Genomic DNA, 16,610 nt, shown 5'->3' on the forward strand with positions numbered 1-16,610 from the left:
GTGTTCGGATCACGGAATTTCACGGTGAGCGAATCCATGTAAATTATATATCTATTGTTTAGAACATGTTCCAGAGGTTTTTGCCATGAAATCTGCCTCATTTTTGAAACTGGCGTTTGGAAAGCTCTGTGAAACAGGAGAAAATTCTTCTAAGCATCAATATGCCTTGTATTGTTGTGAAAGTCCTGTAATCCACATGCAAACAACCATGTAGTGTATTTTTGTCGAAACCTTTCTGCATGTAGCTTGTTCGATACACGTAAATTCACAGTAGGAGAATCTATGTAATTTACATATCTATTGAGTAGAAAATGCTTCAACATATTTTTCCTTTGAAAACTGCATCATTTTAGAAACTGCTCTTAGGACAAAGCTGCGAACTCTGAGTAAATGTTTCTAAGTGTAAATATGACTTGTATAGTGGATGAAAATTTGGTAATCTGCATGCAACCAACACTGTAGTGAATATTTGTCGAATCCGAGATACATGAATCGTTTTTGGAACACAGAATATTACAGTGAGCGAATCTATGTAAAATATATCTCTTGGGTAGAACTCGCTCCAAGAGATTATTCTGCGAAATCTACCTCATTTTCGAAACTGGCATTTGAAAATCCCTGCAAAATCAGAGAAAATGCTTCAAAGTGTCAATATGCTTTGTATTCTGATGGAAGTGCGTAAAACCACATGTAAACAAATCTGTGGTGAATATTTGTAGAAAGCATTATGCATGTAGCGTGATCGTATCACGGAAAATCTCGGCGATGGTATCTATATAAATTACAAATCTATTGGGTAGAATTCGCTCCAAAAATTTTTTCTGAGAAAACGGCCTGATTTTCGAAACTGGCATTAGGAAAAAGCTGCAAATTCAGAGATAATGTTTCTAGCTGTAAATATGCCATGTATGGTGGATGAAAGTTCTGTAATCTACATGTTCACAATTCATTCGAGAAAGTTTGTTGAAACCTTGATGCATGTCGTGTGTTCAGAAATTGGAATGTCACTGTGATGGAAAATATGTAATTTACATTTCTATTGGGAAGTACTTGATCCACGAGAATTTTTCTGTGAATCTGCCTCATTTTTTAACCTGGCATTAGGAAAAAATTTCAAAATATGAGAAAATGCTTCAAAGTGTCAATATGGCTTTTATGGTGGATGAAATTTCGATAATCCTTACGCTAACAACTCTGAAGAGAATATTTGTCGAATCCGAGATGCATGTAGCGTGTTCGGAACACGGAATTTCACGGTGAGCGAACCCATGTAAATTACATGTCTATTGTTTTGAAAAAGCTCCAAGAGATTTTTGCCGTGAAATCTGCCTCATTTTCGAAACTGGCTTTTTGAAAGATCTGTGAAATCAGAGAAAATACTTCTAAGCATAAATATGCCTTGTATTGTGATGAAAGTCCTGTAATCCACATGCAAACAACTCTGTAGAGTATTTTTGTCGAATATTTTCTGCATGTAGCGTGCTCGATACACGTAATTTCACAGTAGGAGAATCTATGTAATTTAAATATCTATTGAGTAAAACATGCTATAAAATTTTTTTCCTTTGAAAACTGCCTGATTTTTGAAACTACAATTAGGACAAAGCTGCGAACATAGAGTAAATATTTCTAGGTGTAAATATGTCTTGTATGGTGGATGAAATTTCGGTAATCCTTATGCTAACAACTCAGTAGTGAATATTTGTCGAATCCGAGATCCATGAAGCGTGTTCGGAACAGGAATTTCACGATGACGTGTTCTATGTAAATTGCATATCTATTGGGTAGAACTCGTTCTAAGAGGATTTTTCTGTGGAAACTGCATGATTTTAGAAACTAACATTAGGAAAAATCTACTAAATCAGTATAAGACATTCTATGTATAAATATGCACTGTAAGGTGGATGAAAGTTTGGTAAAACACGTGTTCACAACTCATTAAAGAATGTTTGTTGAATCCGTGATGCATATAACGTGTTCAGAACACGGAATGTCACGGTGAGTGAAACTAGGTAAATTACATATCTTTTGGGTACAACTCGCTGCAAGAGCATTTTTTCTGCCAAATCGGCCTCATTTTCAATCCTGGCGTTAAATCGAAGGTGTGAAATCTTAGAAAAATCTTCAAAGTGTCAGTAAGCCGTGTGTGGTGAATGAAAGTACTGTAATCCACAAGCTAACAACTCTGTAGTGAATAATTTTCGAATTCGAGATACATGAATCATGTTCGGAGCACGGAATTTCACGCTGAACGAATCCATGTAAATTACAAGTCTATTGGTTAGAACGTGCTCCAAGAAATTTTTGCCGTGAAATCAGCCTCATTTTCGAAACTGGTGTTTGGAAAATTCTGTGAAATCAGAGAAAATGCTTCTAAGCATCAATATGCCTTGTATTGTGATGAAAGTCCTGTAATCCACATGCAAACATCTATGTAGTGTATTTTTCTCGAAAACTTTCTGCATGTAGCGTTTTCGATACATGTAATTTCACAGCAGGAGAATATATATAATTTACATATCTTTTGAGTAGAACATGCTCCAAAAGTTTTTTCCTTTGAAAACTGCCTGATTTTCGAAAGTGCTATTAGGACAAAGCTGCAAACTCAGAGTAAATGTTTCTAGGTGTAAATATGATTGTATGGTGGATGAAAGATCGGTAATCTGCATGCAAACAACTCTGGAGTTAATATTTGTCGAATCCGAGATACAAGAATCGTTTTTGGAACACGGAATATTACAGTGAGCGAATCTATGTAAAATATATCTCTTGGGTAGAACTCGCTCCAAGAGATTTTTCTGCGAAATCTGCCTCATTTTCGAAACTGGCATTTGAAAATCCCTGCAAAATCAGAGAAAATGCTTCAAAGTGTCAATATGCCTTGTATTGTGATGGAAGTTCTTAAAACCACATGCAAACAAATCTGTGGTGAATATTTGTAGAAAGCGTTATGCATGTAGCGTGATCGAATCACGGAAATTCCCGGCGATGGAATCTATGTAAATTACACATCTATAGGGTAGAACTCGCTCCAAAAATTTTTTCTGATAAAACGGCCTGATTTTCGAAACTGGCATTAGGAAAAAGCTGCAAATTCAGAGTTAATGATTCTAGGTGTAAATATGCCATGTATGGTGGATGAAAGTTCTGTAATCTACATGTTCACAACTCATTTGAGAAAGTTTGTTGAAATCTTGATGCATGTAGCGTGTTCAGAAATTGGAATGTCACTGTGATGGAAAATATGTAATTTACATTTCTGTTGGGAAGTACTTGATCCACGAGAATTTTTCTGCGAATCTGCCTAATTTTTTAACCTGGCATTAGGAAAAAATTTCAAAATATGAGAAAATGCTTCAAAGTGTCAATATGGCTTTTATGGTGGATGAAATTTCGATAATCCTTACGCTAACAACTCTGAAGAGAATATTTGTCGAATCCGAGATGCATGCAGCGTGTTTGGAACACGGAATTTCACGGTTAGCGAATCCATGTAAATTACATGTTTATTGGTTAGAACCTGCTCCAAGAGGTTTTTGCCGTGAAATCTGCCTCATTTTCAAAACTGGCGTTTGGAAAGCTCTGTGAAATCACAGAAAATGCTTCTAAGCATCAATATGCCTTGTATTGTGATGAAAGTCCTGTAATCCACATGCAAACTACTCTGTAGTGTATTTTTGTCGAATACTTTCTGCATGTAGCGTGTTCCATACACATAATTTCACAGTAGGAGAATCTATGTAATTTACATATCTATTGAGTAGAACATGCTCCAACATTTTTTTCCTTTGAAAAATGCCTAATTTTTGAAACTGCTATTAGGACAAAGCTGAGAACATAGAGTAAATGTTGCTAGGTGTAAATATGACTTGTATGGTGGATGAAAATTTGGTAATCCGCATGGAACCAACTCTGTAGTGAATATTTGTCGAATCCGAGATACATGAAGCTTGTTTGGAACACAAAATATCACGGTGAGCGAATCTATGTAAAATATATGTCTCTTGGGTAGAACTGGCTCAAAGAGATTTTTCTGCGAAATCTACCTCATTTTCGAAACTGGCAATTGAAAATCTCTGCAAAATCAGAGAAAATGATTCAAAGTGTCAATATGGCTTTTATGGTGGATGAAAGTTCTGTAATCCTTATGCTACATCTCTGTAGTGAATATTTGTTGAATCCATGATGCATGTAGGTTTTTCGGAACACGGAATTTCACGATGACTGGTTCTATGTAAATTGCATGTCTATTGGGTAGAACTCGCTCCAAGAGGATTTTTCTGTGTAAACTGCATTATTTCAAAACTGACATTAGGAGAAATCTACTATATCAGAATAAAACTTTCTATGTATATTTTTGCCTTGTAAGGTGGATTAAAGTTCGGTAATACACATGTTCACAACTCATTAAAGAATGTTTGTTGAATCCGTAATGCATGTAACGTGTTCAGAACACGGAATGTCACGGCGAGTGAAACTAGGTAAATTACATATCTTTTGGGTACAACTCACTCCAAGAGCATTTCTCTGCCAAATCTGCCTCATTTCAAAACTGGCGTTAAAACTAAACTCCGAAATCTGAGAAAATTCTTCAAAATGTCAGTAAGCCTTGTATGGTGAATGAAAGTGCTGTAATCCACTTGCTAACAACTCTGTAGTGAATATTATTCTAATACGATATGTATGCAGCGTGTTCGGATCACGGAAATTCACGGTGAGCGAATCCATGTAAATTATATATCTATTGTTTAGAACATGTTCCAGAGGTTTTTGCCATGAAATCTGCCTCATTTTTGAAACTGGCGTTTGGAAAGCTCTGTGAAACAGGAGAAAATTCTTCTAAGCATCAATATGCCTTGTATTGTTGTGAAAGTCCTGTAATCCACATGCAAACAACCCTGTAGTGTATTTTTGTTGAAACCTTTCTGCATGTAGCTTGTTCGATACACGTAAATTCACAGTAGGAGAATCTATGTAATTTACATATCTATTGAGTAGAAAATGCTTCAACATATTTTTCCTTTGAAAACTGCCTCATTTTAGAAACTGCTCTTAGGACAAAGCTGCGAACTCTGAGTAAATGTTTCTAAGTGTAAATATGACTTGTATAGTGGATGAAAATTTGGTAATCTGCATGCAACCAACACTGTAGTGAATATTTGTCGAATCCGAGATACATGAATCGTTTTTGGAACACAGAATATTACAGTGAGCGAATCTATGTAAAATATATCTCTTGGGTAGAACTCGCTCCAAGAGATTTTTCTGCGAAATCTACCTCATTTTCGAAACTGGCATTTGAAAATCCCTGCAAAATCAGAGAAAATGCTTCAAAGTGTCAATATGCTTTGTATTCTGATGGAAGTGCGTAAAACCACATGTAAACAAATCTGTGGTGAATATTTGAAGAAAGCGTTATGCATGTAGCGTGATCGTATCACGGAAAATCTCGGCGATGGTATCTATATAAATTACACATCTATTGGGTAGAATTCGCTCCAAAAATTTTTTCTGAGATAACGGCCTGATTTTCGAAACTGGCATTAGGAAAAAGCTGCAAATTCAGTGTTAATGTTTCTAGCTGTAAATATGCCATGTATGGTGGATGAAAGATCTGTAATCTACATGTTCACAATTCATTCGAGAAAGTTTGTTGAAACCTTGATGCATGTCGTGTGTTCAGAAATTGGAATGTCACTGTGATGGAAAATATGTAATTTACATTTCTATTGGGAAGTACTTGATCCACGAGAATTTTTCTGTGAATCTGCCTCATTTTTTAACCTGGCATTAGGAAAAAATTTCAAAATATGAGAAAATGCTTCAAAGTGTCAATATGGCTTTTATGGTGGATGAAATTTCGATAATCCTTACGCTAACAACTCTGAAGAGAATATTTGTCGAATCCGAGATGCATGTAGCGTGTTCGGAACACGGAATTTCACGGTGAGCGAACCCATGTAAATTACATGTCTATTGTTTTGAAAAAGCTCCAAGAGATTTTTGCCGTGAAATCTGCCTCATTTTCGAAACTGGCTTTTGGAAAGATCTGTGAAATCAGAGAAAATACTTCTAAGCATAAATATGCCTTGTATTGTGATGAAAGTCCTGTAATCCACATGCAAACAACTCTGTAGAGTATTTTTGTCGAATACTTTCTGCATGTAGCGTGCTCGATACACGTAATTTCACAGTAGGAGAATCTATGTAATTTAAATATCTATTGAGTAAAACATGCTATAAAATTTTTTTCCTTTGAAAACTGCCTGATTTTTGAAACTACAATTAGGACAAAGCTGCGAACATAGAGTAAATATTTCTAGGTGTAAATATGACTTGTATGGTGGATGAAATTTCGGTAATCCTTATGCTAACAACTCAGTAGTGAATATTTGTCGAATCCGAGATCCATGAAGCGTGTTCGGAACAGGAATTTCACGATGACGTGTTCTATGTAAATTGCATATCTATTGGGTAGAACTCGTTCTAAGAGGATTTTTCTGTGGAAACTGCATGATTTTAGAAACTAACATTAGGAAAAATCTACTAAATCAGTATAAAACATTCTATGTATAAATATGCACTGTAAGGTGGATGAAAGTTTGGTAAAACACGTGTTCACAACTCATTAAAGAATGTTTGTTGAATCCGTGATGCATATAATGTGTTCAGAACACGGAATGTCACGGTGAGTGAAACTAGGTAAATTACATATCTTTTGGGTACAACTCGCTGCAAGAGCATTTTTTCTGCCAAATCGGCCTCATTTTCAATCCTGGCGTTAAATCGAAGGTGTGAAATCTTAGAAAAATCTTCAAAGTGTCAGTAAGCCGTGTGTGGTGAATGAAAGTACTGTAATCCACAAGCTAACAACTCTGTAGTGAATAATTTTCAAATTCGAGATACATGAATCATGTTCGGAGCACGGAATTTCACGCTGAACGAATCCATGTAAATTACAAGTCTATTGGTTAGAACGTGCTCCAAGAAATTTTTGCCGTGAAATCAGCCTCATTTTCGAAACTGGTGTTTGGAAAATTCTGTGAAATCAGAGAAAATGCTTCTAAGCATCAATATGCCTTGTATTGTGATGAAAGTCCTGTAATCCACATGCAAACATCTATGTAGTGTATTTTTCTCGAAAACTTTCTGCATGTAGCGTTTTCGATACATGTAATTTCACAGCAGGAGAATATATATAATTTACATATCTTTTGAGTAGAACATGCTCCAAAAGTTTTTTCCTTTGAAAACTGCCTGATTTTCGAAAGTGCTATTAGGACAAAGCTGCAAACTCAGAGTAAATGTTTCTAGGTGTAAATATGATTGTATGGTGGATGAAAGATCGGTAATCTGCATGCAAACAACTCTGGAGTTAATATTTGTCGAATCCGAGATACAAGAATCGTTTTTGGAACACGGAATATTACAGTGAGCGAATCTATGTAAAATATATCTCTTGGGTAGAACTCGCTCCAAGAGATTTTTCTGCGAAATCTGCCTCATTTTCGAAACTGGCATTTGAAAATCCCTGCAAAATCAGAGAAAATGCTTCAAAGTGTCAATATGCCTTGTATTGTGATGGAAGTTCTTAAAACCACATGCAAACAAATCTGTGGTGAATATTTGTAGAAAGCGTTATGCATGTAGCGTGATCGAATCACGGAAATTCCCGGCGATGGAATCTATGTAAATTACACATCTATTGGGTAGATCTCGCTCCAAAAATTTTTTCTGAGAAAACGGCCTGATTTTCGAAACTGGCATTAGGAAAAAGCTGCAAATTCAGAGTTAATGATTCTAGGTGTAAATATGCCATGTATGGTGGATGAAAGTTCTGTAATCTACATGTTCACAACTCATTTGAGAAAGTTTGTTGAAATCTTGATGCATGTAGCGTGTTCAGAAATTGGAATGTCACTGTGATGGAAAATATGTAATTTACATTTCTGTTGGGAAGTACTTGATCCACGAGAATTTTTCTGCGAATCTGCCTAATTTTTTAACCTGGCATTAGGAAAGAATTTCAAAATATGAGAAAATGCTTCAAAGTGTCAATATGGCTTTTATGGTGGATGAAATTTCGATAATCCTTACGCTAACAACTCTGAAGAGAATATTTGTCGAATCCGAGATGCATGCAGCGTGTTTGGAACACGGAATTTCACGGTTAGCGAATCCATGTAAATTACATGTTTATTGGTTAGAACCTGCTCCAAGAGGTTTTTGCCGTGAAATCTGCCTCATTTTCAAAACTGGCGTTTGGAAAGCTCTCTGAAATCACAGAAAATGCTTCTAAGCATCAATATGCCTTGTATTGTGATGAAAGTCCTGTAATCCACATGCAAACAACTCTGTAGTGTATTTTTGTCGAATACTTTCTGCATGTAGCGTGTTCCATACACGTAATTTCACAGTAGGAGAATCTATGTAATTTACATATCTATTGAGTAGAACATGCTCCAACATTTTTTTCCTTTGAAAAATGCCTAATTTTTGAAACTGCTATTAGGACAAAGCTGAGAACATAGAGTAAATGTTGCTAGGTGTAAATATGACTTGTATGGTGGATGAAAATTTGGTAATCCGCATGGAACCAACTCTGTAGTGAATATTTGTCGAATCCGAGATACATGAAGCTTGTTTGGAACACAAAATATCACGGTGAGCGAATCTATGTAAAATATATGTCTCTTGGGTAGAACTGGCTCAAAGAGATTTTTCTGCGAAATCTACCTCATTTTCGAAACTGGCAATTGAAAATCTCTGCAAAATCAGAGAAAATGATTCAAAGTGTCAATATGGCTTTTATGGTGGATGAAAGTTCTGTAATCCTTATGCTACATCTCTGTAGTGAATATTTGTTGAATCCATGATGCATGTAGGTTTTTCGGAACACGGAATTTCACGATGACTGGTTCTATGTAAATTGCATGTCTATTGGGTAGAACTCGCTCCAAGAGGATTTTTCTGTGTAAACTGCATTATTTCAAAACTGACATTAGGAGAAATCTACTATATCAGAATAAAACTTTCTATGTATATTTTTGCCTTGTAAGGTGGATTAAAGTTCGGTAATACACATGTTCACAACTCATTAAAGAATGTTTGTTGAATCCGTAATGCATGTAACGTGTTCAGAACACGGAATGTCACGGCGAGTGAAACTAGGTAAATTACATATCTTTTGGGTACAACTCACTCCAAGAGCATTTCTCTGCCAAATCTGCCTCATTTCAAAACTGGCGTTAAAACTAAACTCCGAAATCTGAGAAAATTCTTCAAAATGTCAGTAAGCCTTGTATGGTGAATGAAAGTGCTGTAATCCACTTGCTAACAACTCTGTAGTTAATATTATTCTAATACGATATGTATGCAGCGTGTTCGGATCACGGAATTTCACGGTGAGCGAATCCATGTAAATTATATATCTATTGTTTAGAACATGTTCCAGAGGTTTTTGCCATGAAATCTGCCTCATTTTTGAAACTGGCGTTTGGAAAGCTCTGTGAAACAGGAGAAAATTCTTCTAAGCATCAATATGCCTTGTATTGTTGTGAAAGTCCTGTAATCCACATGCAAACAACCCTGTAGTGTATTTTTGTCGAAACCTTTCTGCATGTACCTTGTTCGATACACGTAAATTCACAGTAGGAGAATCTATGTAATTTACATATCTATTGAGTAGAAAATGCTTCAACATATTTTTCCTTTGAAAACTGCCTCATTTTAGTAACTGCTCTTAGGACAAAGCTGCGAACTCTGAGTAAATGTTTCTAAGTGTAAATATGACTTGTATAGTGGATGAAAATTTGGTAATCTGCATGCAACCAACACTGTAGTGAATATTTGTCGAATCCGAGATACATGAATCATTTTTGGAACACAGAATATTACAGTGAGCGAATCTATGTAAAATATATCTCTTGGGTAGAACTCGCTCCAAGAGATTTTTCTGCGAAATCTACCTCATTTTCGAAACTGGCATTTGAAAATCCCTGCAAAATCAGAGAAAATGCTTCAAAGTGCCAATATGCTTTGTATTCTGATGGAAGTGCGTAAAACCACATGTAAACAAATCTGTGGTGAATATTTGTAGAAAGCATTATGCATGTAGCGTGATCGTATCACGGAAAATCTCGGCGATGGTATCTATATAAATTACACATCTATTGGGTAGAATTCGCTCCAAAAATTTATCTGAGAAAACGCCCTGATTTTCGAAACTGGCATTACGAAAAAGCTGCAAATTCAGAGTTAATGTTTCTAGCTGTAAATATGCCATGTATGGTGGATGAAAGTTCTGTAATCTACATGTTCACAATTCATTCGAGAAAGTTTGTTGAAACCTTGATGCATGTCGTGTGTTCAGAAATTGGAATGTCACTGTGATGGAAAATATGTAATTTACATTTCTATTGGGAAGTACTTGATCCACGAGAATTTTTCTGTGAATCTGCCTCATTTTTTAACCTGGCATTAGGAAAAAATTTCAAAATATGAGAAAATGCTTCAAAGTGTCAATATGGCTTTTATGGTGGATGAAATTTCGATAATCCTTACGCTAACAACTCTGAAGAGAATATTTGTCGAATCCGAGATGCATGTAGCGTGTTCGGAACACGGAATTTCACGATGACGGGTTCTATGTTAATTGCATATCTATAGAGTAGAAATCTCTCCAAGAGGATTTTTCTGTGTAAACTGCATTACATTAAAAACTAACATTAGGGGAAACCTACTAAATCAGTATATAAATTTCTATGTATAAATATGCATTGTAAGGTGGATGAAAGATTGGTAATACACGTGTTCACAACACATTAAATTATGTTTGTTGAATCCATGATGCATATAAAGTGTTCAGAAGACGGAATGTCACGGTGAGTGAAACTAGGTAAATTACATATCATTTGGGTACAACTCGCTCCAGGAGCATTTTTATACCAAATCTGCCTCATTTTCAAAACTGGCATTAAAACTAACCTGTGAAATCTGAGAAAAGTATTCAAAGTGTCAGTAAGCCTTTTATGGAAGATGAAAGTGCTGTAATCCACTTGCTAACAACACTGAAATGAATATTTGTCGAATCCGAGATGCATGCAGCGTGATTGGAACACGGAAATTCACGGTTAGCGAATCCATGTAAATTACATGTGTATAGGTTAGAACCCGCTCCAAGAGTTTTTCGCCGTGAAATCTGCCTCATTTTCAAAACTGGCGTTTGGAAAGCTCTGTGAAATCAGAGAAAATGCTTCTAAGCTTCAATATGCCATGTATTGTGATGAAAGTCCTGTAATCCACATGCAAACAACTCTGTAGTGTATTTTTGTCGAATACTTTCTGCATGTAGCGTGTTCGATTCACGTAATTTCACAGAAGGAGAATCTATGTAATTTATATATCTATTGAGTAGAACATGCTCCAACATTTTTTTCCTTTGAAAACTGCCTGATTTTCGAAACTGCTATTAGGACAAAGCTGCGAACATAGAGTAAATGTTTCTAGGTGTAAATATGACTTGTATGGTGGATGAAAATTCGGTAATCCACATGCAACCAACTCTGTAGTGAATATTTGTCGAATCCGAGATACATGAAGCGTGTTTGGAACACAGAATATCACGGTGAGCGAATCTATGTAAAATATATGTCTCTTGGGTAGAACTGGCTCAAAGAGATTTTTCTGCGAAATCTGCCTCATTTTCGAAACTGACAATTGAAAATCTCTGCAAAATCTGAGAAAATGCTTCAAAGTGTCAATATGGCTTTTATATGGATGAAAGTTCCGTAATCCTTATGCTAACAACTCAGTAGTGAATATTTTTCGAATCCAAGATCCACGAAGCGTGTTTGGAACAGGAATTTCACGATGACTGGTTCTATGTAAATTGCATATATATTGGGTAGAACTCGTTCTAAGAGGATTTTTCTATGTAAACTGCTTTATATTATAATCTAACATTAGGGGAAACCAACTAAATCAGTATAAAACTTTCTATGTATAAATATGCGTTGTAAGGTGGATGAAAGTTCGGTAATACACGTGTTCACAACTCATTAAAGAATGTTTGTTGAACCCGTGATGCATATAATGTGTTCAGAACACTGAATGTCACGGTGAGAGAAACTAGGTAAATTACATATCTTTTGGGTACAACTCGCTCCAAGAGCATTTTTCTGCCAAATCGGCCTCATTTTCAATCCTGGCGTTAAATCTAAGCTGTGAAATCTGAGAAAATTCTTCAAAGTGTCAGTAAGCCGTGTGTTTTGAAGGAAAGTACTGTAATCCACATGCTAAAAACTCTGTAGTGAATAATTGTCGAATCCATTATACATGAAGCATGTTCGGTGCACGGAATTTCACGCTGAGCGAATCCATGTAAATTACAAGTCTATTGGTTAGAACGTGCTCCAAGAAATTTTGCCGTGAAATCTGCCTCATTTTCGAAACTGGCGTTTGGAAAAATCTGTGAAATCAGGGAAAATGCTTCTAAGCATCCATATGCCTTTTATTGTGATGAAAGTTCTGTTATCCACATGCAAACAACTCTGTAGAGTATTTTTCTCGAATACTTTCTGCATGTAGCGTGTTCGATACACGTAATTTCACAGCAGGAGAATATATATAATTTACATATCTATTGAGTAGAACATGCTCCAAGGTTTTTTCCTTTGAAAACTGCCTGATTTTCGAAACTGCTATTAGGACAAAGCTGCGAACTCAGAGTAAATGTTTCTAGGTGTAAATATGATTGTATGGTGGATGAAAGATCGGTAATCCGCATGCAAACATCTCTGGAGTGAATATTAGTCGAATCCGAGATACATGAAGCGTGTTTGGAACACAGAATATCACGGTGACCGAATCAATGTAAAATAAATGTCCCTTGTGTAGAACACGCTCCAAGAGATTTTTCTGCGAAATCTGCCTCATTTTCGAAACTGGCATTTGAAAATCCCTGCAAAATCAGAGAAAATGCTTCAAAGTTCCAATATGCCTTTTATTGTGATGGAAGTTCGTAAAACCACATGCAAACAAATCTGTGGTGAATATTTGTAGAAAGCGTTATGCATGTAGCGTGATCGTATCACGGAAATTCCCGGCGATGGAATCTATGTAAATTACACATCTATTGGGTAGATCTCGCTCCAAAAATTTTTTCTGAAAAAACGGCCTGATTTTCGAAACTGGCATTAGGAAAAATCTGCAAATTCAGAATTAATGTTTCTATGTGTAAATATGCCATGTATGGTGGATGAAAGTTCTGTAATCTACATGTTCACAACTCATTCGAGAAAGTTTGTTAAAACCATGATGCATGAAGCGTGTTCAGATACTGGAATGTAACTGTGAGGGAAAATATGTAAATTACATTTCTAATGGGACGTACTTGCTCCATGAGAATTTTTCTGTGAATCTGCCTCATTTTCAAACCTGGCATTAGGAAAAAGTTTCGAAATATGAGAAAATGTTTCAAAGTGTCAATATGGCCTTTATGGTGGATGAAGTTTCGGTAATCCTTATGCTAACAACTCTGTAGTGAATATTTGTCGAATCCGTGATGCATGTAGGTTTTTCGGAACACGGAATTTCACGATGACTGGTTCTATGTAAATTGCATATCTATTGGGTAGAACTCGTTCTAAGAGGATTTTTCTATGTAAACTGCATTATATTAAAAACTAACATTAGGGGAAATCTACTAAATCAGTATATAAATTTCTATGTATAAATATGCATTGTAAGGTGGATGAAAGTTCGGTAATACACGTGTTCACAACACATTAAATTATGTTTGTTGAATCCATGATGCATATAAAGTGTTCAGAAGACGGAATGTCACGGTGAGTGAAAATAGGTAAATTACATATCATTTGGGTACAACTCGCTCCAGGAGCATTTTTATACCAAATCTGCCTCATTTTCAAAACTGGCGTTAAAACTAACCTGTGAAATCTGAGAAAAGTATTCAAAGTGTCAGTAAGCCTTTTATGGAAGATGAAAGTGCTGTAATCCACTTGCTAACAACACTGAAGTGAATATTTGTCGAATCCGAGATGCATGCAGCGTGATCGGAGCACGGAATTTCACGCTGAGCGAATCCATGTAAATTACAAGTCTATTGGATAGAACGTGCTCCAAGAGGTTTTCGCCGTGAAATCTGCCTCATTTTCAAAACTGGCGTTTGGAAAGCTCTGTGAAATCACAGAAAATGCTTCTAAGCTTCAATATGCCTTGTATTGTGATGAAAGTCCTGTAATCCACATGCAAACAACTCTGTAGTGTATTTTTGTCGAATCCTTTCTGCATGTAGCTTGTTCGATACACGCAATTTCACAGAAGGAGAATCTATGTAATTTACATATCTATAGAGTAGAACATGCTCCAAAAATTTTTTCCTTTGGAAACTGCCTGATTTTCGAAACTGCTATTAGGACAAAGCTGCGAACTCTGAGTAAATGTTTCTAGGTGTATATATGACTTGTATGGTTGATGAAAATACGGTAATCCGCATGGAACAAACCCTGTAGTGAATATTTCTCGAATCCGAGATACATGAAGCGTGTTTGGAACACACAATATCACGGTGAGCGAATCTATGTAAAATACATGTCCCTTGTGTAGAACACGCTCCAAGAGATTTTTCTGTGAAATCTACCTCATTTTAGAAACTGGCAATTGAAAATCTCTGCAAAATCAGAGAAAATGCTTCAAAGTGTCAATATGGCTTTTATATGGATGAAAGTTCGGTAATCCTTATGCTAACAACTCAGTAGTGAATATTTGTCGAATCCGAGATCCATGAAGCGTTTCGGAACAGGAAATTCACGATGACTGGTTCTAGGTAAATTGCATATCTATTGGGTAGAACTCATTCTAAGAGGATTTTTCTGTGAAAACTGCATGACTTTAGAAACTAACATTAAGAGAAATCTACTAAATCAGTATAAAATTTTCTATGTATAAATATGCATTGTTAGGTGGATGAAAGTTCGGTAATACATGCGTTCACAACTCATTAAAGAATGTTTGTTGAACCCGTGATGCATATAATGTGTTCAGAACACTGAATGTCACGGTGAGTGAAACTAGGTAAATTACATATCTTTTGGGTACAACTCGCTCCAAGAGCATTTTTCTGCCAAATCAGCCTCATTTTCAATCCTGGCATTAAATCTAAGCTGTGAAATCTGAGAAAATTCTTCAAAGTGTCAGTAAGCCGTGTGTGGTGAAGGAAAGTACTGTAATCCACATGCTAAAAACTCTGTAGTGAATAATTGTCGAATCCGTTATACATGAAGCATGTTCGGAGCACGGAATTTCACGCTGAGCGAATCCATGTAAATTACAAGTCTATTGGTTAGAACGTGCTCCAAGAATTTTTTGCCGTGAAATCTGCCTCATTTTCGAAACTGGCGTTTGGAAAATTCTGTGAAATCAGAGAAAATGCTTCTAAGCATCAATATGCCTTGTATTGTGATGAAAGTCCTGTAATCCACATGCAAACAACTCTGTAGAGTATTTTTCTCGAATACTTTCTGCATGTAGCGTTTTCGATACACGTAATTTCACAGCAGGAGAATATATATAATTTACATATCTATTTAGTAGAACATGCTCCATAGTTTTTTCGTTTGAAAAATGCCTGACTTTCGAAACTGCTATAAGGACAAAGCTGCGAACTCAGAGTAAATGTTTCTAGGTGTAAATATGACTTCTATGGTGGATGAAAATTCGGTAATCTTTATGCTAACAGCTCTGTAGTGAATATTTGTCGAATCCGTGATGCATGTAGGTTTTTCAGAACACCGAATTTCACGATGACGGGTTCTATGTTAATTGCATGTCTATAGAGTAGAAATCTCTCCAAGAGGATTTTTCTGTGTAAACTGCATTATATTAAAAACTAACATTAGAGGAAATATACTAAATCAGTATATAAATTTCTATGTATAAATATGCATTGTAAGGTGGATGAAAGTTCGGTAATACACGTGTTCACAACTCATTAAAGTATGTTTGTTGAATCCATGATGCATATAAAGTGTTCAGAACACGGAATGTCACGGTGAGTGAAACTAGGTAAATTACATATCTTTTGGGTACAACTCGCTCCAAGAGCATTTTTATACAAAATCTGCCTCATTTTCAAAACTGGCGTTTGGAAAGTTCTGTGAAATCACAGAAAATGCTTCTAAGCTTCAATATGCCTTGTATTGTGATGAAAGTCCTGTAATCCACATGCAAAATACTCTGTAGTGTACTTTTTCGAATACTTTCTGCATGTAGCGTGTTCGATACACGTAATTTCACAGCAGGAGGATATATATAATTTACATATCTATTGAGTAGAACATGCTCCAAGGTTTTTTCCTTTGAAAACTGCCTGATTTTCGAAACTGCTATTAGGACAAACTGCGAACATAGAGTAAATATTTCTTAGTGTAAATATGACTTGTATGGTGGATGAAAATTCGGTAATCCACATGCAACCAACTCTGTAGTGAATATTTGTCGAATCCTAGATACATGAAGCGTGTTTGGAACACAGAATATCACGGTGAGCGAATCTATGTAAAATATATGTCTCTTGGGTAGAACTGGCT

This window comes from Camelus dromedarius, unplaced genomic scaffold (assembly GCF_036321535.1).
Source record: "Camelus dromedarius isolate mCamDro1 unplaced genomic scaffold, mCamDro1.pat HAP1_SCAFFOLD_167, whole genome shotgun sequence".
NCBI lineage: Eukaryota > Metazoa > Chordata > Mammalia > Artiodactyla > Camelidae > Camelus > Camelus dromedarius.